The sequence below is a fragment of the Ascaphus truei genome, chromosome 4 (genome assembly GCF_040206685.1).
Source record: "Ascaphus truei isolate aAscTru1 chromosome 4, aAscTru1.hap1, whole genome shotgun sequence".
NCBI lineage: Eukaryota > Metazoa > Chordata > Amphibia > Anura > Ascaphidae > Ascaphus > Ascaphus truei.
The window spans coordinates 289,728,608-289,751,374 of NC_134486.1; the positions used below are offsets into that span (position 1 = coordinate 289,728,608).

Genomic DNA, 22,767 nt, shown 5'->3' on the forward strand with positions numbered 1-22,767 from the left:
TGCATGTGCGCGCGCGTGTAAGGTACAGGGGAGAGAAGAGGGGAAGAATGATGAGAGGGAGAAGAGAGAGAGGGAAGAGGAGAAAGGGGAAGGACGGAGAAGAGGGAAAAGAGGGGGAGGGAGAAGTGGGAGAGGGAGGAGAGAGAAGGGAAGAGAGGGGAGGGGGAGATAAATAGGGACAGGGAAGAGGGAGAAGAGAAACAGGGAAGAGTGAGAAGAGAGATGGGAGAGGGAGGGAAGAGGGAGAAGAGAGCGAGGGGAGAGGAGAATAGAGAGAGGGGAGAAGGAGAAGAGAGAGAGAGGGAGGAGAAGAGAGTGTAGAGGGAGAAGAGAGGAGAGAGAGAGGGGAGGGGAAAGATAGGGGAAAGGGGGAAGACAGAGGGAAGAGGGAGAAGAGAGAGAGAGACAGACAGACAGAGGGGAGAAGGAGAAGCGAGGGGGGAGATAAGGAGAGACAGGAGAGGTAGAAGAGAGACAGGGAAAGGGGAGAGGGAGAAAAGAGTGTGGGAGAGGGAGAAGAGAAAGGGGGAAAGGGAGAGGGCGAAGACAGAGAGGGGAGAAGGAGAAGAGAGTGTAGAGGAGGGGAAAGATAGGGGAAAGTAGGAAGACAGAAGGAAGAGGGAGAATAGAGGGAAGTAGGAGAAGAGAGATGGGAGGGAGAGAGGGAGAAGAGAAGGAGAAGAGAGGGGAGAAGGAGAAGAGAGAGGGGATAAGGAGAAGAGAGGGCAGAAGGAGAAGAGAGAGGGGAGGGGAGATAAAGAGAGACAGGGAAAGGGGAGAGGGAGAAGAGAGAGGGGAGAGGGAAAAGAGAGAGTGGAGAGGGAGGTGAGAGATGGGGGAGAAGAGAGAGAAGGGAGGAGAAAGAGGAGAAGAAGACATAGAGAAGGAGAAAAGAGCGGGAGAAGAGACAGGGGAGAAGGAGAAGATAGAGGGGAAATGGAGAAGACAGGGGGGAGAGTGAGAAGAGAGAGGGGAGAGAGAAAGAAGGCATAGGGAAGAAGAGAGAGGGACAGAAATAAATCAATAATACAGCATAAATGGGGAAGCTATTAGACATATACCATTATAATATTTGTTTTAGAAATAATTTTTTCATACTGTATCTCCGTTTTTTCATTTTGAAAATTTGGTCACCCTACATGTGGTGACCCAGGCCTGTCCACTTTCTCCAACACAAGGAGACCATGTGGTGACCCAGGCTGTCCACTTTCTCCAACACAAGGAGACCATGTGGTGACCGAGGCCTGTCTACTTTCTCCAAAACAAGGAGAACTTATGGTGACCTAGGGCTGTCTAATTTCTTCAAAACAAGGAGACCATGTGGTGACCGAGGCCTGTCTACTTTCTCGAAAACAAGGAGACCATGAGGTGACCCAGACCTGTCTACTTTCTACAAAACAAGGAGACCATGTGGTGACCAAGGTCTCTCTACTTTGTCCAAAACAAGGAGAACATGTGGTGACCTAGGGCTGTCTAATTTCTTCAAAACAAGGAGACCATGTGGTGACCGAGGCCTATCTACTTTCTCCAAAACAAGGAGACCATGAGGTGACCCAGGCCTGTCTACTTTCTCCAAAATAAGAAGACCTTTTGGTGACCCAGGCCTGTCTACTTTCTCCAAAACAAGGGGACCATGTGGTGACCGAGGCCTGTCTACGTTCCCCAAAACAAGGAGACCATGTGGCGACCAAAGGCCTGTCTACTTTCTCCAAAACAAGGATACCATGAGGTGACCCAGGTGTCTAATTTATCCAGAGCAAGGAGACCATGTGGTGACCAAAGGCTTGTCTACTTTCTCCAAAACAATCAGACCATGTGGTGATTGAGGCCTGTCTGCTTTCTCCAAAACAAGGAGACCATGTGGTGACTGAGGCCTGTCCACTATTGTGAAAACAAGGAGATGATTTGGTGACCCAGGCCTGTCTACTTTATACAAAACAAGGTTTATTTTGTTAACATATGATTCTTTAACCCTTTCGCTGGCAGAGAGGTCTGCAAAGCATTGCTCTGATATGTTGCAGGCCCCTCTCGCAGGGAAAAGGTAAAAATATAATGTCCATAATTATAGCCCAATAACTCTAATCAACAAAAATGAATACATCCTGTTTGGGTAGGGTTTAGTTCTTATAGACCAACACCAGACAATACCAGGGGAGTGATAAATGTGATCCAAACAGATAAATCCTCAAATACCCCAACAATGATTTTAAAAAGCATTCAACATAGTAAATTGGCCCTACTGTATATGTTCAATACCTTAACAGCTTTAAGAATGGAAGGTGACTTCCTCCTAGCTATCGAGGCACTCCATAATTATCCGTTGGCACACATGATAAGTTCATCTTTCCTATTTTACTATATCCCAATTAAAAAGCACCAGGCAGGGCAGTCAGGGAAAAAGGTTTGAGACAAGAGACACCAGCAGAGGTGGAAGGGTTGGAAAGGAGACAAATATGAGCAGAGTAGAGCACAGGAGACGTGCGGGGGCATAGCGACTTGCGAGAAATTAAAGTAGATATGTAGGGAGAAGCAGAAAAGTGCTTACCTTAAAGCTAAAAAGGGGAACTTTGTAGGTGATCCAAAAGTTGATGGGAAGACAGGAGAGGGATTTAAGGAGAAGAGCAGACACTGTTCTGGGAGAAAGTGAGATGATTCTAGTTGTTGAATTTTGGAAAGATTGCAAAGTTGAGAGGCAGGGAAATGTGTTATGCCTCGTCCCCACTGCTCGTGGCTGCAAGCTCTACAGCATTCACGGCACGAACAAGATACAGCCCTTTATGGGGCCAGCCCCGTCACTGCCTGCGCACGCTTGCAGAAAGCGTGATGTGCGACCACCTTTGCCAAAAGACAAGAAATTTGTATTTTGATGCGGCGGCTGAGCGCTGCCTATGTCATGGCGGCAGTCGCGATCTCCTGCTCTTCTCTGGATGCGCAGAGGAAGACCACAGATTACGACTGAAACTGGTGCACGCACCCGCCACGTGCTCCAATGCGCCCGTGCACGCAGTGACTGGGGCCGTAGCCTTAGTAGTAAGTAATAATAATCTAAACAGTCAGGCAATGCACCAGAGTTTTAGCAGTGGACTGGCAATGGAAAAGGTGGATCTTGACCATGTTACGGATGAGGAAGCAACACGTTTTAGCCAGAGCATGAATGTGGGTGGAGGAGAGGTAGGAGGCAAATGTCACACCTATGCAACATGCTTTGGAGACAGAATAGATGGTGGTGCAGTTTACTGTAAAGTACTGTATAGAGGTGATGTTGGGACAAGGATAGGAAGAAATATCAGGAATTCCGTTTTAGACATATTAAGTTTGTGGCAGCAGAGCACCAACCAGGAGGATGAAGGCAAGAGTTCATTGGAGACTTGGAACTGGATTGCAGGTATGTCGTTAGTGGTGGATACATATATGTGTATCATCTGCAAATAAGGGATACTTAAAGCCAAAGGAGTTGATGAGGTCACCAAGAAATAGTGTGTAAAGGAGAGGACTCAAAACAGAGCCCTGAGGAACACCAAATCTCGCTTCTACTCTTCGCCTTAATTAGAATGGTTATAAGAAACTAAAAGCTTAATATCTTGACTAAAAGCTTAATATCAGTACTGTATGAATACATTATTCTTGATGAGAAGACTATTAGGCACAATTACATGAAACAATACGAGTCTGACTTGGGTGAGATGCCGATCTTGAAGCATTGGGAAGATACAGTATCTGGAACTCAATATGCAAAACATCAATCAATATGATTATTAAAGAAACAGCTACTAAAACCTCATAACGAGTATCTAATCCTACTCATCTAAATGAAACCTACAAAATCTCCTCACCACAAGGTTAGAGTGGATTGAGGGGAAGCCAAGAGAGGGATTTAAGGAGGAGATGAACAGACACTGTTCTAGAAGAAACTGAAAAATAAAGTTGGAGAGCAGAGTTTATGTGTGCGGTGGACAGGACGGACGGAGGTATTTGGCATGTTACGTTCATGGAAAAAATACATCGTTTTGTAAGAAACTCTCTCCATAAATATAAGAAGGTGCAACTTATAGGATGCCTGTGTACCCCTTCACTTTCCTTTTCTGTATCTGTCATACATTTAAAAACAAAATGTGAAATAAAAGAAAGTTATTACAAATAATACGAATAATAATATATCATCCACACTACATTTGTTTTCCAAGGGCTTGGACTGAATCAGGCTATAGAGAATCGGTCTATGACTGATTTTGCAGTGACCAAATCTCCACCGGCATTTAGCCGCTACTCACCTCGTCACAGGGACATCTCTCCACCACCCACTTCGCCGCCAATGTAAGTCCCTAACCTTATCCCTTACCCTAAAGTCCCCTAATACTAATGCTACCCCTTACAATAAAAACCTTAACCCTATTACTCTAAAACCCCTTGCCCTAAACCCCTACCCTAAAAACCCAACCCCTAACCACTAAATGAACCCTTAAATTAACCTACCTTGGCAAAGTGTCCAATGGCAGAGGGTCCATCCGTAGCCGAACGCAGCAGATACTTGGTCACAGTGAGACGGGCGCAACCAAATGTCTGATTCCGATAGAGAATAGCCTGATGTGTCCAGGGTGCCAACCCCTGCAGCAGTGACATCACTAATGGTTATTTTTATTCTATCCAAGTGGAATTCATGGGCCACTTGAAGAGAAGGTGAACCTCCGGTATTGGTAATGAGAACAAGACAGACCTGGGACTGTAGATTTTCTTCAGAAATATGTGCAATATAAACAAATGCAGCCTTAAATCAAAAATATTGGGTTCATTACATACGTAAACTGTTAAAACATAAATGACACTCCCTCACCATATTTTCAGTGAGATTCATAAAGGCTGATTTTTTAAAGACTGAGTGCGAAGTAGTTTATGTTTGTTATTTTGTTCTGTGTACTTAGTCTAAAAATAGAGAGTAACTTGACTCCTGACACAGTACAGTATGAAAACAATTGACATATTGTAGGTTAATGGCAAATGAAGCAACATGTGCCCTTGAACATAAAAGCATGTCCGTGTTTCCAATTCTGTACAGTGAATGTTGATAGCAAAGTAGGATTAGTTTTACACATACTTCAATAGTCCATTGCTTGCCACCCCATACAACAAAATCAAAGCTACATAACAATATTGGGTTGTATGAAAACAACTATTCCCCAATGTAACACAGTCACAGCACAAATATATTGCATAGCATTCACTGTGCAGAGTGATTTTGAAGAAACATTATTAAGGAAATATTCATGTGCATAAGCAGAAGTGGTTTTGTAAAAAAAAACATTAACTGTTCCCTCTTTAACGCTCATTGCATACCGTATTATGAAAGAGATGTAAAGGTACTTTTTTAATTCGGTTTACAAATAACCACCATAATTTTTTCACGAACAGCTTGCTAATTCATAGATTACTTCAACTGTCAATTCACTGCAGGCTTCTCTTTACGCTGATAATGTGATAAAAAAAAGAATACATATATTAGTAGCATAATAAATTGTTTGATGCGCAATCTTCTTGGTTCAATTGTTCAGTAGGCAGATGTGAAAGATTGTTTAACACGGTTTTTATTGCCTAGTTAAAGGAGCATTCCAAGCTATTTTTTTTTTAAATAGGTGTAACCCCTCTACTTTTTGACTTTCAAACATGACTATTGTCCCTGCCCCGTGGAGCTCACGATCTATGTTTTTGGTGCCTAGTTAAAGGTACAGAGAGATAAAGTGACTTGTCCAAGGTCACAAGGAGCCGACACTGGGAATTGAACCAGGTTGCCCTGCCTCAAACTCAGTACCAGTCAGTGTCTTTACTCACTCAGCCACACCTTCTCCCTGACAAGTCAATGTGGTAGATAATCTTGACTGTATTAAGCTTGGGTGAACAAAAATGGGTCTACATATTATACCAAGAGACAGAAATTGGGAACAAAACTTGTAATCAAACCCAGATACTACACTGTGTTGAAAAAACAAAAAGCTTAAAGACATAATAAAAACTACTACAATAAAAAAAACTATATGTAAAGTAATCTCCTCTTTTTTGGAGCCGTAATGCCAGGCTCACTAGGCCCAATGGTACAAGACCCGCCACGCCTGACTCATGCCACTGGAGCTGGCATGGGCGACTCCCCAGAGGATAGAGGAGAAGGAGCTGGAGTGGACATCACAATTGACACCCCTGATGTGGGTAGTGACTCGCTGGATGCTGCCGGTGTGCTCATCATCGAGGGGGCTCGCAGCCAATCCACCCCGGCTGCATGGCCCATGTCAGCCCTGTGACGATCGAGAGGATTTGGCCCGGGATTAAAGGGGTTACACCCCAATTGGCCACCCTCTAACCTCACCAGGGAGACAAGGGGTTAACTGGGCTGAGGTCCAGAAATGTGATTTAACCCTTGTTATAACATGAAAATGTATATTCCCCTGTGTAAATGTATTGTGTTATCCTAGTGTTTGCACCCACACATACACTAGGGCTGCTGCGGGAGGGAAAGGGTTAATGTTAAAACAGTGATTCAAGCCCTTTGTTTAAATTACCCTCAAAGATGCCTGCCTACTAAATGCAAATGGTCAGGGGAGCTACCAAATGGTTAGGAAACAGCCCTGATCAAAGGCCCAGCCACTCTACCTGTTTGCAGAAAGCTAGAGTGGGGGGTGAGCGTTATAACTCACACTTACAAACCATAGTATCCTGCCATGTGGTAGACTGGCCCAAACGCCTCTGATTTAGGAGTGGGGCTACAGAATGAGTGACCTTATTATATATAAGAATATTATGAGATGTCCTTGGCTGAACGTGCTAAGAGTTACATAGGTGTATTCGTGGGACTTAGCCCCAACTAATGATTCTAAACACTTGATATCTAACAGATACTAAGAGCCAGATATTAATATCTCTCTTAATTTTAGTACTACATGGTAATATTTAGTCTCATTGGGAGCGTCATGTGTGACGAAATGTATTAATATGGCTCGCGTGCCAGTGAGTACTAATGAACTGAAGTTCTGAAGTTATTTACAGTGTATAACGAATTTTGGTTTGTTCTGGAAACTGCAGACTCCCTCTGTTATGATAATGAGCAGGAAGGACATCTTGCTAGAATTTACATAGCCTGGTGATCAAAGGCTAAATTGCCTAATTGTTTATGTTGGAGGCAGGAACCAAGAAACTGAATGTTTTTTTTAATGTGATACTTCACACTTCAATGGAAGCCAAAAGCGGCTTCAAAGAGCTAAAAAGACTTTTTGCTAGCCTTTTCGGCATCTAGGGTTAAGAGATGAGTTTGACATGGTATTTAAGTCAGAGTCAGCCCTTACTCAAGTGTCTTCATGTATTGTCTTTCATGTCTTTGGTGTCTTGATGATTATGAAGATTGCTGTATGAACTGCCAGTCCAGATATGACTGTTTCATCATTTCCATTTAAAGTAAGTGTCCATATTTTGCCTGTTATTTGTATATTTTGTGTGTTCACCTTTATCAAGGAATAAATTATATTTTATCATATCTAAGTCTCGTCCAAGTTCAACCCAGTTATATATATAGTAGATATATTTTTTGTGTATTATTAATAGCCTGTCACAATGCTCCCGTCACAGGCTTATTAATAAAACTGGTGGCAAGCGGTGGGATTGAACTGGACCTGTATTACTAGTGTTCTGCGGGATACTGTAATATAGTGGGAACCTGATGGTAATTGCAAGTTCCTGGGACTAAAGATATTGAACACAGTGTACAACATATAACACAAGATATGGCACCTCCTCACTGTTCCCCTACTTGTGAGAAGCATTGCCTCCAGAACCAAAGTGCCGGCCATCCGTCTGACTGGAGCCGGGCACCGAGACCGGAGGAGTGCATCAAGTCGGCGCGGGGACCAGCAGCCAGCAAGGCTGAGAGAGAGGCAGCAATCGGTGAGCATGAAAGCCGGCAGGCTGAGCAAAGATCCACAGCTGCAGCTGCTGTAACCATCAAACCGCCCGGAGAGCAGAGAATGGACCCAGCTCCAGGACGGCAGAGACTTGTGAAGGGAGCGGGTGGTCTCGGAGACCACAGAAGTCTTGCACCAGGAGAGGTAACGGCCGTTGCGGCGGCCCGTTCATTTTCCCTGAAAGAGCTAGCACTGGTGTGTGCGTTGGGCAAGACGTGGTTCCCGGCGAAGTGGACCCAGGTCCTGGCGTCGGTACCACACCGACCCGCTTATCCCCTCCCATAGCCCGGCGCTCAAGCAACTCCGCTCTGGACTCCGTTGCCCCTTGCTGGGGTTAGTCCACCGACGGCGGAGAAGAACCGGCAGCCGTTGCGACACTGCCAACAAATGGGCCACAATAATGCCCGGTGCCCTGACCGTGCGCGGTCGGTCGAAGAATCCCCTCAGGGCCAGCGCTCACGAGCTGCGGAAAAGATGACCCAGTTAGCGGCATCCTCTGATGGCTCCCGCCCAGCCAGGGTGACAACCCTCCTCGGGACGTCTCCTGGAGAACCTGGACGGGCTGCATCAGCAACAGCGGCGGAGAGCAGCGGCCATCCACCTGATCCCGGCGGAGAACCGGCGGCGGTGGCGGAGAAGAAGCCGCCACTCCGGCATCCTGCCGGCGGCAATTTTATTTGGGGGGAGAGACAGGGTTTGCGAGAGGGGGTTATTTTACCCAGTTTGCATGGAGCTGTGTTCCTCCACAAAGACCTGGGACCCTTGTCCTGCACCGTTGTACCTGTACCCAACCCGGGCGATGTCGCGGCAGCGGCCCGTTGCTGCCCAGCCTAGATGGTGCCGGCGGTGGCCACTCCAGTCCCCCTGCAATTGGGACCAACGAAGGCGGCGGTCTCTGCGGGGACCAGCAAGGTAAGCCAGACCAAGTCGCAGACTGACTCTGACTTATTTTTCCCTATGACTGTACCCTGTTGTTTCACTATACGGGTGACTGGTGGTGGCAGGAGATAGGGGTACCGGGGAGGGGAAGGAAGGGCAGCTTGTAGGGCAGCTTGACTTCCCCATTACCCTGGCGGAGCAGCAAGGGGTCTTTCGGTTAAGAGCCCCACTGTTGCAGCCTGGCAATGGGCCGGAGGTATCAGGGGTTGTGGCAAAGTTAGACCACCCCCAGATTTCAGGGGTAGTGGTAAAGTTAGACCAGCCCCAGATTACCTGCCGGCCAGAAGCTAAGGTGGGTGCATCTGCACCAGCAACCCTGAGCTCACCTCCGGTAATGGGGGCACAGCTTCAGGGAGAGGGGCTAGCCCCGTTAGCACCCAGCTCTAGGGTAGGATTGCCTCGGAGAGGGTTGGGTGGGCCAGTGGGAACCGGGGAGGGAAGGCAGCAAGTGAGCCAGCCAGATTTCAACATTGCCCTGGCAGAGCAGCAAGGGGACTCTCGGTTAAGAGCCCCACTGTTGCAGCCTTGCTATGGGATGGAGGTATCAGGGGTTGTGGCAAAGTTAGATCACCCCCAGATTACCTGCCAGCCAGGAGCTAAGGTGGGTGCATCTGCACCAGCAACCCTGAGCTCATCCCCGGTAATGGGGAGACAGTGTCAGGGAGATGGCCTCACTCAGGTGTCCCTAGGATCCAGGTTAGGATTAGCTAGGGAGAAGCGGAGTGAGAGGAGGCTGCAGGTAGGTAGCCAGCATCAGATCTCAGTGGGAGAAGAAGGGCTAGTGGTAGCCGGGGAGGGACAACAGCAGGTATGGCAGCTAGAATTTCCCATTACCCTGGCAGAGCCTCAGGGGGTGTCTCAGATCAGCAACCCCCTGTTGCAGCCTGGCTATGGGCTGGGGGTATCCGGGGCAGTGGCAAGCTTGTGCCACCCCAGGAATACTTGCCAGCCAAAAGCTAAGGCGGTTGCATCTGGAGAGATGCCCCATAGCTCATCCCTGGTAAGGGGGAGACAAGGTCAGGGAGGTAGGTGCACTCAGGTAGTTCCAGTGTCTGGGTTAAAATTGCCCAGGGGAGAGAGGAGTGCAGGTGAGCTGCAGGGAGGTAAGCAGCAGGAGTCATCAGCAGGGGCTGAGGTGCTGGGCCTAGGGGAGGCTAGGCAGGGAGACACCGTGGAGCAGGGGGAGATAGGTCAGTGGGGTGTTAGGCAGCTGGCAGAAGCTAGGGATGGGCTAGGTAGGCAGAAGGTCCCTTGTTCTGACTGGCCAGGAGTGACCCCTCTGACAGATTCCCCAGGGTTCCCAAAGGAGGGGCTGTGGGTAGATAGGCAGCCAGTGAGGAGAGTCAGGAGTATAGCAGAGCAGCTACAGGTGGGCACAGAGCCAGGGCAGGTAGGGTCCCTACAGGATAGTGACATAGCTCTTTCCCATACTTGAGGCTAGAATGGGGCCGCAAGTTCGCAATTTCCACAGGACCAGCTGGATTCATTGAAGGAAGTCTGACAGGTCTTCCTTCTCCTTCTGTCTGAGACCGTAATATTGGAACCACAGCTCACTCTCCTCTTCATCTTTGCCATAGATCTGGACTAACATGTCTACCATCTGATGAGCAGAGAGATCAGGGTCTTGGTCGCGCTGTGCACTGACCATGGTGGCTGCCGGGGGTCGGAGGCTTTCCAGGATTCTCTGACGTCTTACCGTTTCAGAGCAGGGCCATTCATCGATCACCTTGAGGGTGTGTTCCTTCCAAGACTCGATGCTTTCCTCGCCTGCAGGGACAGGAACTATTCCTGAAAACGCCTTCAACTTCCTGTAATTTTGAGCTTGAGCGGATGTAGTTATAGCTTCCACAAGCTGCGGGAATGTCACTCCTAGCATGGAGCCGCCACTGTCTGAGGAACTTGCGATTCTCACTCCCTGACTGTTAGGGGTTGGGGTGAAGCTGTTCATTAACCGGTTAGGGACCGGTGATGTTGGCGGACTACCGGCCCAGCTGGTGGCTCCTTGCCTAGCATCAGACGAGAAAGTCACTCGGGGTAGGGATATGTCTGATCTGATGGTGTACTGGCGGCCATATCTTTGTCTTCCCAACCCGCATGTCTGGTAAGGGAAGTTACGTGACTGGAAACGGTTCCCGGGTAAATTAGAGGGCACCCTTGCGGTAAAGTCTCTGGTAGATACACTACTCGTGGGCCTCTATCAGGGGGTATAGCTTGTTCGGTGGCCACCAATAGGGTGTTCTCTTGTCGGTCAAGGTTGTAGTGCTTGCTGATGAGGTGGGCGCCCGCCAGACCAGGTAATGTCCTTACTGCGCTGCAGACAGTAAACATGGATACATCGGCAGGTACCCTGTCTACGGCGACTATTTGTTGCAGGAGCTCTCCTAGCCTGTCGGCCCAGTCAGCCACTTGTTGGGGCGTGAGCGCAGACATGCTGACTGATAGGATACTACGTGAACTACTGAGTAGGGCACCCCAGGGCTGACATCTCAGCAGCGCCTCCAAATGTAATGGGTATTCCCTGTGAATACAGATGCTACTACTGCTGTGTATACCTGTGTGGCTCTCAGGAGCCTAAGCCTCCGCTCGGGAAGCCTGGGGTACATACATATAACAATCTCGTGGTGCAACGCCTCCACCTGGGAAGGATCCCAACGCAGTGGGAGGAGGCCCTCACAGGAAACAATCACGGTAACCACACAGTTGTAAAACAGGACAGGCTTTACTGCATATATGCGCATAACTTATATTCTACTATACATAACATTCAACGTTGCATTTGGGTAAGGTATAACATACACCCCGCTCCACCACCGTGTATCCCCACACCGTGTCCAATCGCACTATACAAGGCCCTTGGCCACTCTCCACGTAAGTGTCCCCAAGTGATACCCTCGCCCTTAGGCGTGCTTCTTGTGTTGCTGTACAGTGTTGGTGCACTTGAAGAATGATACCTGCCCGGGGCTCCCACCCCGGGGTCCGCAGACTACGACAGGGATTCCGCCCAATCCGACGTCGTCCTCCGCACCGCGTTGGGTGAATTCCGGCGTGGATAATATCACCTTAGTCTCAGTGTCTTTGGTGGCGTTCTGAGCCCAGAACCCACCTCGCAGGGCTGCACAACTTCAGCGCTGTGTCCCTGACTATGCAAATAGCTAATGAGGCAGTGTCCCTATCTAGGGCCTGTCCCTATAGCACCACAAGCTACACAGTGGCTAAGACCTAACTGGGACCTAGGGGGCTGCTGGCCTAATGCAGTGGGTCACTGACCCCTGCACTCACCTCCTACCCCTAGCTTGTCCTGGTCCTGACTAACGTGCTCCTCGCATGCAAAATGTATCTAATTCTCTCCAAGCAGGGAGCTCCTGCAGCCCTATTGACTCCCTGGCGTCATGGGGCCACTCCCGAGGCTCATGGGACTTGAAGTCCCATTCAAGAGCCTTTCCTGGTAGGCTAGGGTTCGCGCGCTCCTTCCTGCGCATGCGCAACTCTGCCGGGCCGCCGGGGCTTACTGCGCATGCGTGCGCAATCCACTATGGCGGCGCCCTGCACCGGGACCCGCCGGGAGCCCTAACAACGTGACCGCGGCCCTAACAACCGGCCGCCGTGGTGAGTACCCGGAGGGGGGGGCCGCAAAACAGAGGGGGGACCTGGCTACAGTTATGTTAAGTGAAAAGTAAACAACTCCGAAGTCAGAGTCTCAGAACCCTGATGAACGGCAATCACAAACATATGTGGTATCTCAGCTTTACTGAGGACTCAACAGATTACAAGGCAGCCAGACGTTATTCTGTTCAATAAAGTCATTGCATTGCAAAGGAGTCGGAGAAAAGTGTCAAACTCAGAACAAGGTAGAAGTAATAACTGAAATGATAATAAGCACTCAGCCTCTCAGTAATAAGAGAACTGGAAATGGAAAAGGAAAACAATGGGATACAGAAGAAGAATAAGCAGCAACATGCTGTTTAAGGTACAACGGTCTCAGTGAATTTCAGTGATATGACTAGAAGTACAGAACGTATCTCTCAAATTGCAAAAACAGATTTCAGTATGGTGAAAGACCTTGAAGGGTATGCAGGCAATTTGCAAAGGCATCCATATCACAGATAAACCCAATTGGCATGGTGTCCCTAGACGTCTTGCTGAACTCAGTGACAATATCATTTCAGAACGTATATGCAAGGTTAATAATCAGAAGATCTGATTGGTGTTTCTGTCAATGGGGAGGTATTTGTCATATTTTGGGTGGAATTGATAAACAGATTTAAACATGAGTGTGTGTTTGCTTAAATGTTATTTTAACTTAAAAAATAAAGTGAAGTGCTTCTTTGTTATATTACCCCTGGCTAAATTCACCACAGCAACAAGCATTTGATATCTCAAGGTTAAATGAACACCTATGTGTTATGCGCCTGATTTTCTGCATGTGTAAAGAAAAAAAAGGACAAATGCCCTGGAGTAATCTCTCCCTCATATTACAATAAGCTCCTCTAAGCATTGGTTCCTAGAAACTGTCATGCAACATTCTGTGTGTCATAGTTTTCCTAATTACCCATCATCATCTGCCTAGCATGAGCCCTTCCCTATCCACTATTGTCTCCCACCTCCTGTGAACACCTACAGCTGATAGTCAGATACTTGTAAATCTGTTGTCTAAATTGAAACCAGAGTACTGCCATTATAGAAAAATGAACTGCAGCACCAGTCCTTCGAAAAAAGAAACAGTTTTACTAAAGGGGGAAAAAAACACGGTCATTTAAGAATTATTACAATAATATGCACTGTTGTTATATTTTCTACCACAGCGTTACTGTAACAAGGACTTATCCCTGTTGAAGAGAATATCTCTAAAATCCACCAGGGATCTGGTTAAGTGCAGCAGGCGATTAACCAGACACCACCTGGCCAATTAAGTCTGTAAGAAAAGCCTTCTGTTGGAAACAGGAGGGAGATTCCTTAGCTCACATTTGGGCTGACAGAAGGAGAGCAGAGAAGCCTGCACACAGACACTGTCTTGAGCACAAAGGCTGTGCTGAGATCAAGACACCAAGAGACTATATTTCCTGGACATAGAGGACCCAGGAACCTACCAGAGACTGACATGGAGGGCCACCTGCTTAAGGTACTTCCTGAGACTTTGGGGTGATAGGCAGGTAATGGGAATATCCCTCGAGTCCTGCAGATAGGGTAAGTTAGCCCTTACAAAGGAATAGGGGTTTGTTATTTTGTTGTTTTTGTATATTTTGCCTGGATAAAAGAACACACTCATTAAAACCAAGATATAATTTCACCCAAACCGGTCTCCATTATATGTACCTCTGCACACATCTCTTACAGTTACCCTTAAAGAAAAGGAAACAAAGCGATCACACCAAAAGCGGTACTCCATCAGAAGTATCCTATGGGACTTCGGCCTGTCGCCTATGTGAGTCGCAGTCTAACTCTGAGCGAGAAGAATAATCCGGTCCATAAACTGGAGTTCTAGCCTTAATGTGGGCCATCATAAACAAGCTGCACGATTACCTGTATGGGGTATCTTTCGAGGTAAGGACGGACAACAATCCGCTTACCTACATCCTAACTTCCACCAAATTGGATGACCGATAACATTTGGTTGGTCGCGCTATCCAACTATAATTTCCCCCTAAAGTACAAGCCGGGCACCCTGAACGTGGGAGCTGATGCTCTGTGCAGAAGACCCGGATTGAGCACAGTACCTGACAATGGAGAGTGGGAAGAGATCCTGGGATTCGGGCCTTGTACTCCAAGGCTGCTATACTGGAGGGAAACATAGCCTTATCTGAACTCCGAGTAGTGGACTCCCTGGGATGCCAATCAGAGGCACTCCCTGCTGATTACTGCTGCTCTGAGGCCATGTCTATCACTCAGGACACTATCATAAGGTGAAAAGATATCGTCCATGATCAGATGCGAGACCCGGTGGCTAGAGCCCTACGCCAGGTCAAACAAAACCAGAATCCATCCTTAGTAAGGAGGGCCCCCGCAGACACGGTCGCTATCCTCACACGAGAATGGGACAAGTTTCAAATCGGAAATGGCCTACTTTATCGGGTGGTTCCTCATCACAACCATCCGGATAGAAGACAGCTAGCTCTGCCAAGGAAACTGCAGTATATGGTCCTAAGGTCCCTGCATGATGACATGGGCATTTGGGAGTGGACAAGACCTTCGGACTCCTACGACAATGTTCTTCTGGCCCAAAATGAGGTAATAAGTGGAACATCATTGCCGAAGGTGCTTGCGGTGTATTCCGCGTAAAACACTGCCTCCACGAGCAGCCCCAATGGGCCACCTGAAGAGTTCTGGTCCTATGGACCTGGTGTGTATGGACTTTCTGTGTATTGAACCAGATTTCAGGAGTTTCGGAAATGTGCTCGTGATAACTGATCACTACACTTGATATGCCAAAGCCTTCCCCACCAAAGATTAAAAGGCCCTCACGGTGGCTAAAGTATTATGGGAGAAATACTCCATCCATTACAGGCTACCAAACCGACTGCACACGGATCAGGGGAGGGACTTCGAGCGCAAACTCATCAAAGAGCTGCTGAAACTACTTAACATTCAGAAGTCCTGTACGACCCCTTATCATCCTGAAGGAGATGATCTACCGGAACGGTTCAATCGGATCCAGCTTGATATGCTAGGTACTCAACCATATGTCACAGCAAACGTGAAATGGATAGGTAAGTATGTATTGTGAGGAGTGAATAAATTAAAATACTTTATTGGGAGTAGATACTCAACTAAAATAGGTAGAACACTAAGTTCCCAGAAGTAATTAGACTCGGTTTGAGCCAAAAAAGCGCAGCGAAATAAAATTAGCCGGATAATGAGCATACAGTGTGAGCTACCATCCTTGTATATATATAGGATGCAGCCATATGGTATACACCGAGGTGGCCTATGTATAATAGATATAACACAGGTGCTGCCACTCTGAGATAGCTGTGGCAGATAGAGCAAGGTAGGAATGGTCTCACTCAGGTAAGTATAAGTGAGTCAGCCTACCCATGTAATCTTGTGGCAATGAAGCCAGATAGAACACTGCTAGTGTCAGTGTTAGTAGCTATCAAGGAGACCTCAGTCTCAGCAGTGTGAAACAAATTATCCGCTTTGGATATATCACTGAGATTAGGAGCACCCCTGATTAGGAGTAGCTGTTACAGACACAGGAGGTGGCTGTTGCCACGAGAGGTAGGTGGAGCACCCCTGATTAGGGGTAGCTGTTACAGACACAGGAGGTGGCTGTTGCCACAATAGGTAGGTAGAAAACACTGAACAGTAGTACACAAGTAGTGTCTACTTACACCTCGGTAGGTAAAACCAAAACAGAGCAAATATCCGGCAAAGTAGTAGCAGACCCTATGGTAGCGCTTAATAGCTATGCACCTACTTGCTATTGCTGGGTGCTTTAAAGTATGTCACGGGTACTGCTATGGTTAAAAATAGACTTGCTTAGTGCATATGCATAGCTCCATGCAGGGAGCTAGTGTGAGGCGGTCGCGCTCCGATCACGAGCATTAGTCCCGCCCCTTTGACGTGATGACGTCACTGCCGACGTACGTTTCGCAAGGCATGCTTTCTCAAGGCTGGGTAGGAGCGTGGGTACAGCCCCCAGTATTTGACAGAGAGCGTGAGCTCCGATTGGTTAGTATGTGTCCTCTTCAAGGACTGAAGATAAGCAAATAATGTGGGTAGTGTTCATGTTAAGTACGACCCCAGCACTGCACATAGACACCCACTGCAAAACATAAGGGCTGACAGCAAGTTGCATTGAACTAGGAGGAGGCAATGGGGATAGCGTAATAGGTGGCACGAGGTCACAGAGACCATCTGTAGGTAAGTATAATGCACTGGATGGCTAAATGGAGCATGGCTTAGTAAAGGGGCTAAATAAAGGGGCTAAAAACAAGTAGTTTTTGGTGAGAGCAATGAGGCATTCACGGACCATATCGATATGTGGTACAGATTCATCGATGATGTGTTCTTGATGTGGAGGGGACCTATTGACCTCCTCAAAACATTCATTGTGACTGCAAGCTACAGATCGCTCGACTAACCTGGAGCCCAGCTGACCAGAGGAGAGATTTCCTTAGAGGCGGTGATCGAGTGCAGAGGTGTCCCTGAGAAGGAAAACATCACAGCTGCTGCCCCAGACTCATGCTGAAGCTCCTGACTCCTGTACTATTAGCTGCCAACTGGTAACTTGTGTGTTGTACACACTCAACGCTTATGTCCTAGTACCTTGATGTACGCAGAATATTTATCCCTTTTATCAATATACACTTGTTATTTTCATACTTCACTATTTGCGTTGTGCGCTTTTTTTTGTCTCCCTATCCCCTTGTATTGGGATCCGGAAGGTTTTTGTTGCCGCAAAAGGTTCTGCAGGGTTTTTTGTGCCATTTTCTCCGTGAGAAGAATTCCCTTAAAAAATGTTTTAAAAAAAGAGCATTTCCTGCAGTACCTGTTAACGCCACTTCAGACTCAGACTTTCTTTCCCTAGCCAAGCCTTGTCTCTTTCTCTGCTTACCCTGGTTGGACCACTGCTGTTTTACAGGGTTCAATTTCCAAAAGACAAAAGTGCTCCCATTATTTTGTTGCTGCATGCTGTGATTCCCCCCAATCTGTGATATTTCTATGCCTGATTCTAAAAGTTTCAGATATAACTGCAAGTTTCTCTGTCTTTAGTTTCTCGCGATCTGTAATATTCCTATGCTTGTTTCTAAAAGTTTCAGATGTAACTGCGAGTCCCTCTGTCTTTAGTTTCTCGCAATCTGTGATATTCCTATGCTTGATTCTAAAGTTTCAGATGCAACTGCAAGTTTCTGTCTATGGTTTCCCTGCAATTTATGATATTTCTGTGACTGAAGCTAAGGTCTCAAATCTAAAGGTCAGCTCTCCTATCTTTTGTCTCCCTGTTGTGCCTAATATTTCTGTTGTTCATTCCAATGCTTCTGCTTTAAAGACACATTTCCTCTTTACTGGTTTCCTGGGAAGTTTGGTTTCCTCAGGTCTAAAGCTATGGCTCCCACTTTGAACACAGTCTTAAGCAATAAATGAGAACACAGTACCACTGTTTCTTCAAAGTTTCTCAAGGCAAAAAGAGAAAAAGAAGAAGGGTGGCTGTTCAATTATGTTCAAAAAAAGTTGCAGAAGGAATTAAAGATGACCCTTTAACCTCAGGAAAGCCTGCCTTAGATGAAAACAGAGATATGCTGCAGACGAAGGCAACTCACAGAATCATCCCAGGAATACTGGAAGAGAAAGAGGATGCTTTTAATCAAGGTAAAGATGCCTTAACTCAGACACTTCAATCTGTATGGAATGAGATTGATTGCCTCTATGGACGACTTGATAAAGAGCAATAGGCCAAGGCTGCACTACAAAAGTGTCTGTCCACAGCAATTGCTAAATGCGTATTACAGGTGAAAGAAAAGTATCAGTTGGAGGGTGACATGGTGATCATGTCAAGTTAGCTGGAGAAGGCATACTCTGATGCTGCCCAGGTTCAGAACACCGTTGATCAACTTAACACAGAGCTACGTTCAATAAGGGAGATTGTCGAAGGGTTTTAATAATGGTTTTGAAACTGCAAACTAAGTGTGCAAGAATCTATATGTCGGAGTCAGTGAAGGAGATAAAAGACTCCATGAATTAGAAGAGACTATTGATAGAAGAAAAGTCATGGATGCAATTGGCAGTGGCAGAAGCAGAGGGGGCCTTGGAAAAAGAAAAGGATCAGTTGGATATTGACAGGGTGATCTTGTCAAGTAAGCTGGAGAAGGCATACGCTGATTCTGCCCAGGACCAGAGTTTCACGGATCAAGTTGGCGCAACACTGGAAGTGTCTCAGAAAGAAGTTCTCAGGCTTAGTACCGAGCTGGTCTCTCTTGCCAGGAAGGCCACATTCTAAACAGAGAGCTCTGTACAGTGAGGGATGCCTATGAGATGGTCCTAAGGGACATAGAGTCAGTAAAGAAAGAGATCATAAACCTGAAGGAAGAGGTTATGAATCTGACTAGTCAGGTCAGTGGAGAGACTGAGAAGCTTCACCAAGCCCAAAGAGTAAAGAAACAATTGGCCCAGGAAAAGTTAGACATACTGGCAGCACTGCTGAATGCAGAGAGAGTACTGCAAGAAGAACGTGTCTACCTGGAGCAGCACACACAAGCAGAGAATATGCTGCAGAGTCAGCTGCAAGAACTGCGTGCAAGTCTGCAGGATGCCAAGGAGAAACAGCTGAATGCTGAGGAGAAGCAGCGAGTTCTGCAGGAAGAAAGTTTCCAGACTGCTAACAAAGTAAAAATGCTGCAATAGCATTTGAGTACCCAGTGTGTCCCCAGAGAGCAGCATGAGGAGCTGAAGGCCACACTGAGCATAACCAGAGCCTCGCTGGAGGAGCTTAGAGGCCAGGTAACTCTATATGAGAGGGAGCACGAGGCGGTTCAGAAACTGAAACAAGAGCTAGAGGAGCAGAGACACTGCTCCATCCCCAACAGTAAGTACACCCAGTAGAAAGAAACGTGGAAACGGCATGCTGCTGGGACCCTAGCGAAGCAATTGGCAGAGCTCCAAAACATAATGAAGGATGCGTGGAAGCAAGCTCAGAGTGAGCAGTCGCTTGCACTATGGGCGGCCTCATAGGATTGAGGTTTGTTGTTCGTGACGCGCGTCGTCACGGTTAGTATAATCGCGGCCTTAGCCTGTAATGGAGCCTGATGAATTTGGTGGATAGTCTTAACAATTGTAGCCACTGCTACTTAAAATATACCAGTTTTTTTTAAATATATATTATAACTTTTATTGGAAACATTCTTACATACATCAATGTCAACGAAGAGGCATTTTTGGCAGTTTTTAACATATCATATTTCGGATTTTAGGGAATCACGAGCTGGCATCTTTATTTCCCCTGGTTCCGTTTCTGTATGTATCCCTCATGTAACACCTTGCACGTTTCCTGTGCATGGGTTATGCTTTCAAACTTTGTCAACATCGTTGTGGTTTTATTTTCCTTATTTCAATTTGAATTTTATTTTTTAACATTTAACTAACGTTAGTTAACAAAAAAATCCATCTGAACAAGACAATTTGGCTTCACCCCTCCTCCCCCCTAACTACAATGTGCATCTACTGTATCTAAAAATAAAAAAATAAAAATTATATATATATATATATATATATTTAGTTAAGTATATAAATACACACCAGTTTTAAAGTCATACAGTCCCCTAATAGAATAGCATTGATGTTGCGCCTGTGACAGATATGCAGAAAAATTCCAGCTAAGCAAAGAAGTCATTATTCGATCTGCAAAATTAGCCACAGTGCATGAAATGATATGATTACTACAGCAATCTGACTAACACATGTATTAAACGTGATGCATCTGCACATCTTCATCTGCAGACAACCATCACACTGTGTCTGCATAGCACTTCAATACAGTAAAAAACAGGTGCACGTTATATTAATCTGTAAACAGTAGGAGAAAGCATAACAAAAAATGTAAATATTGCAATTTTACAAGTTATATTTCGCTTTATATGTCACGCAGTCAATTTACATGGGCTCCCTCAATATTTTATGTTGATAGACCAGCTTGGTGAAACACAGCAAAAAAGCTGCACTTGTGTGGCCAAGAAACTGTTTAGCTTGCACTTTTAATATCTTTATCTTTCCCTTAATACATATGATTTTTCTTTCTGCAATTTCTCCCCAAATAGCATAATATGTTTAGCGAATTTATTGCTATGCTATCAATATGCTTAAGGGGACACACGCCGTAAAAACAAAACTGTTTTTGTAAACAATTGAACAATATACCTAGCCTTCTGAAACTAATGCAATCAGCCTTAAAAGTGAACAATTCTAATTTAAAGCTTCCTTGACAAAGTTTTTTTCTTCTTCTCCGTATTGATTGCCTTGTTCCAGTAAAAACATCATCTTATTACCTCAAACCACCAGTCAGAGGACAATATAGGAGATGGCACTGGGTATGCACTTTCTGCTGAACACACAAAGAGTCAATGTTACAAGTTTAAACTTGCCATACATAAAAACACAGGTAATTAAACATGCTTAAAATTGTCAGATAAAAAAAAAAGAAGCCATCAACATCAGATAGCAGATGATTGAACTCTTCAGACATGTCACTGCCATTGGTCCACTTTAGTGCCAGCATAGAGACTGAACCTGTAGCGTGCAGAACAGTGCTCTATTATACTAGATGGAGACGATGGGAGAATATCACAATGTTTTACTGCCGTCAAACAAGTAAAAGATTCAATTTCAAAAAGTCAGATCTTGTGACACACGCAGAGAATTGTACTTTAAAAGGTGAAACGACTGCAGAAAGAATACAGTTTTCCTCACCACTGCCAAAGCACATGGGGGCATAACTAAGACGTTAGAAACTGATCTTTGCCTGTGGGATCGAGGTAGCTAGCCTAGAAAGAGCGGCGGAGGGGCAGTAACGGAGGGTTGTGGAGCCTAATTGGAATCGTGAGCTATACGACCAGGGTCATCCCTTGTCAATCTTCCTTCAAATAGTCTCTTTGCTTTAACCAACTTAAGAATTATAATGACCCGACATGACACCGCCCAAACAATCACAACAAAAAACATCACTGACATACCCCATTTATTTATTTTTAAACAAACAGCTTGACTTGACATTGGATTCTTTTCTTGGGCCGTGCTCATGGTGGGGGCATCACTAGGTGCGTGCGCATGTTCAGGACTCTTCTATGCTTCTCTATTGAAGGTAGCATAGTAGTGGCGGCGTTGTAGCACGTAGACGATGCTGCAGTTTGGTGAGATAAGTAAATTTGTCTTTTCAGGCTGCAGTCGCGTGACGTCAGCGTCACGTGAGCTGGTTGAGTCAATGATGGTGAACCAGCTTCCTACAAGTCTGTGACGCGTTCGCCACGCCCCCGCCACTCCACCGCATCGCCGTCAATCGCCTTCCCAATCTCCTGCAGCCAAGTGAAGAGTTCGCTGGGGCTGCAGGGGTGCGCGCGGTGTTGCGTACGAAAGCGTGCGGCCGCGCCGCCACCATGAGCACAGCCGTACTTTTTTGCACAGGCAAACACAGTCAGTAGCAACAACTGCCTGTTAGTCGCTCTAGCAGAGTAGAGACTTGCAATTGTGTATCTACCCACTGTGAGGTCAATTCTATATATGTCAAAAATCCACATAGGAGTGTATGGTGAATTTTAGACAAAACCATCCCGAATGTCTGCTTTGGCACATATATAGAATTTACCCCCGTATAGTGCTCCCCACAGGTTCATGTGTCCGGCAGGAACATTGATCAGTAACACACATTGGTGTGAAAGCGGCATTTAAGGTTTCAGGGAGGTGGAAGTTTTAGCTCCTATGAAAAACAGCATGTTACATTGTACAGCAATACTGCACTCTTCTACAAGCTTTCAGCTAACTAATGTTTGTTCTGTTAGGGAAGTCCCACTCCACATGTATCAGAGCTGCAAATAAGTGAAAGCACTCGGCTTTTAGATATTTCTGCCGTATCAATTTGTTTAATAACAGAGCATGTTTATTAGCTACCCAAAATGTACCCACAAAAACCTTTCAATAAAAAGCACAAATAGCAACATATATACTACACACAGTATATTGTTAGTGGTTCATATCTAACCAAGGTAACAATGCAGTACAAATTGCAGAGTTGTTGTCACGACAGCTGAGTTATGTCGCTGTTCTCCAAAACATTACTAAATCAGAGATTTGTGAACGACCACCAAAAAGTTGCCAGTTGCCAGCTCATCAGTGGCGACCGAGGAATTAGGATTTGCCTACTGTCTAAAAGCTACAATAAATGAGTCTGGCACTAAAGAGGTTAATT

The 22,767-nt window shown here is 46.1% G+C and overlaps 1 protein-coding gene and 1 long non-coding RNA gene across 7 annotated transcripts in view; both read right to left on the bottom strand.

Annotated features, from left to right (window-relative positions):
• The window catches only part of LOC142493498 (uncharacterized), a 34,411-nt gene extending 29,480 nt beyond the window's left edge, over nt 1-4,931 (bottom strand). The window contains exon 1 of the long non-coding RNA XR_012801122.1: nt 4,474-4,931. This is a non-coding gene — a long non-coding RNA (uncharacterized LOC142493498). The remainder of the gene's footprint in view (nt 1-4,473) is intronic.
• The window catches only part of CDK19 (cyclin dependent kinase 19), a 285,352-nt gene that overhangs the window by 260,195 nt on the left and 2,390 nt on the right, over nt 1-22,767 (bottom strand). The gene's annotated exons all lie outside the window — the stretch shown is intronic.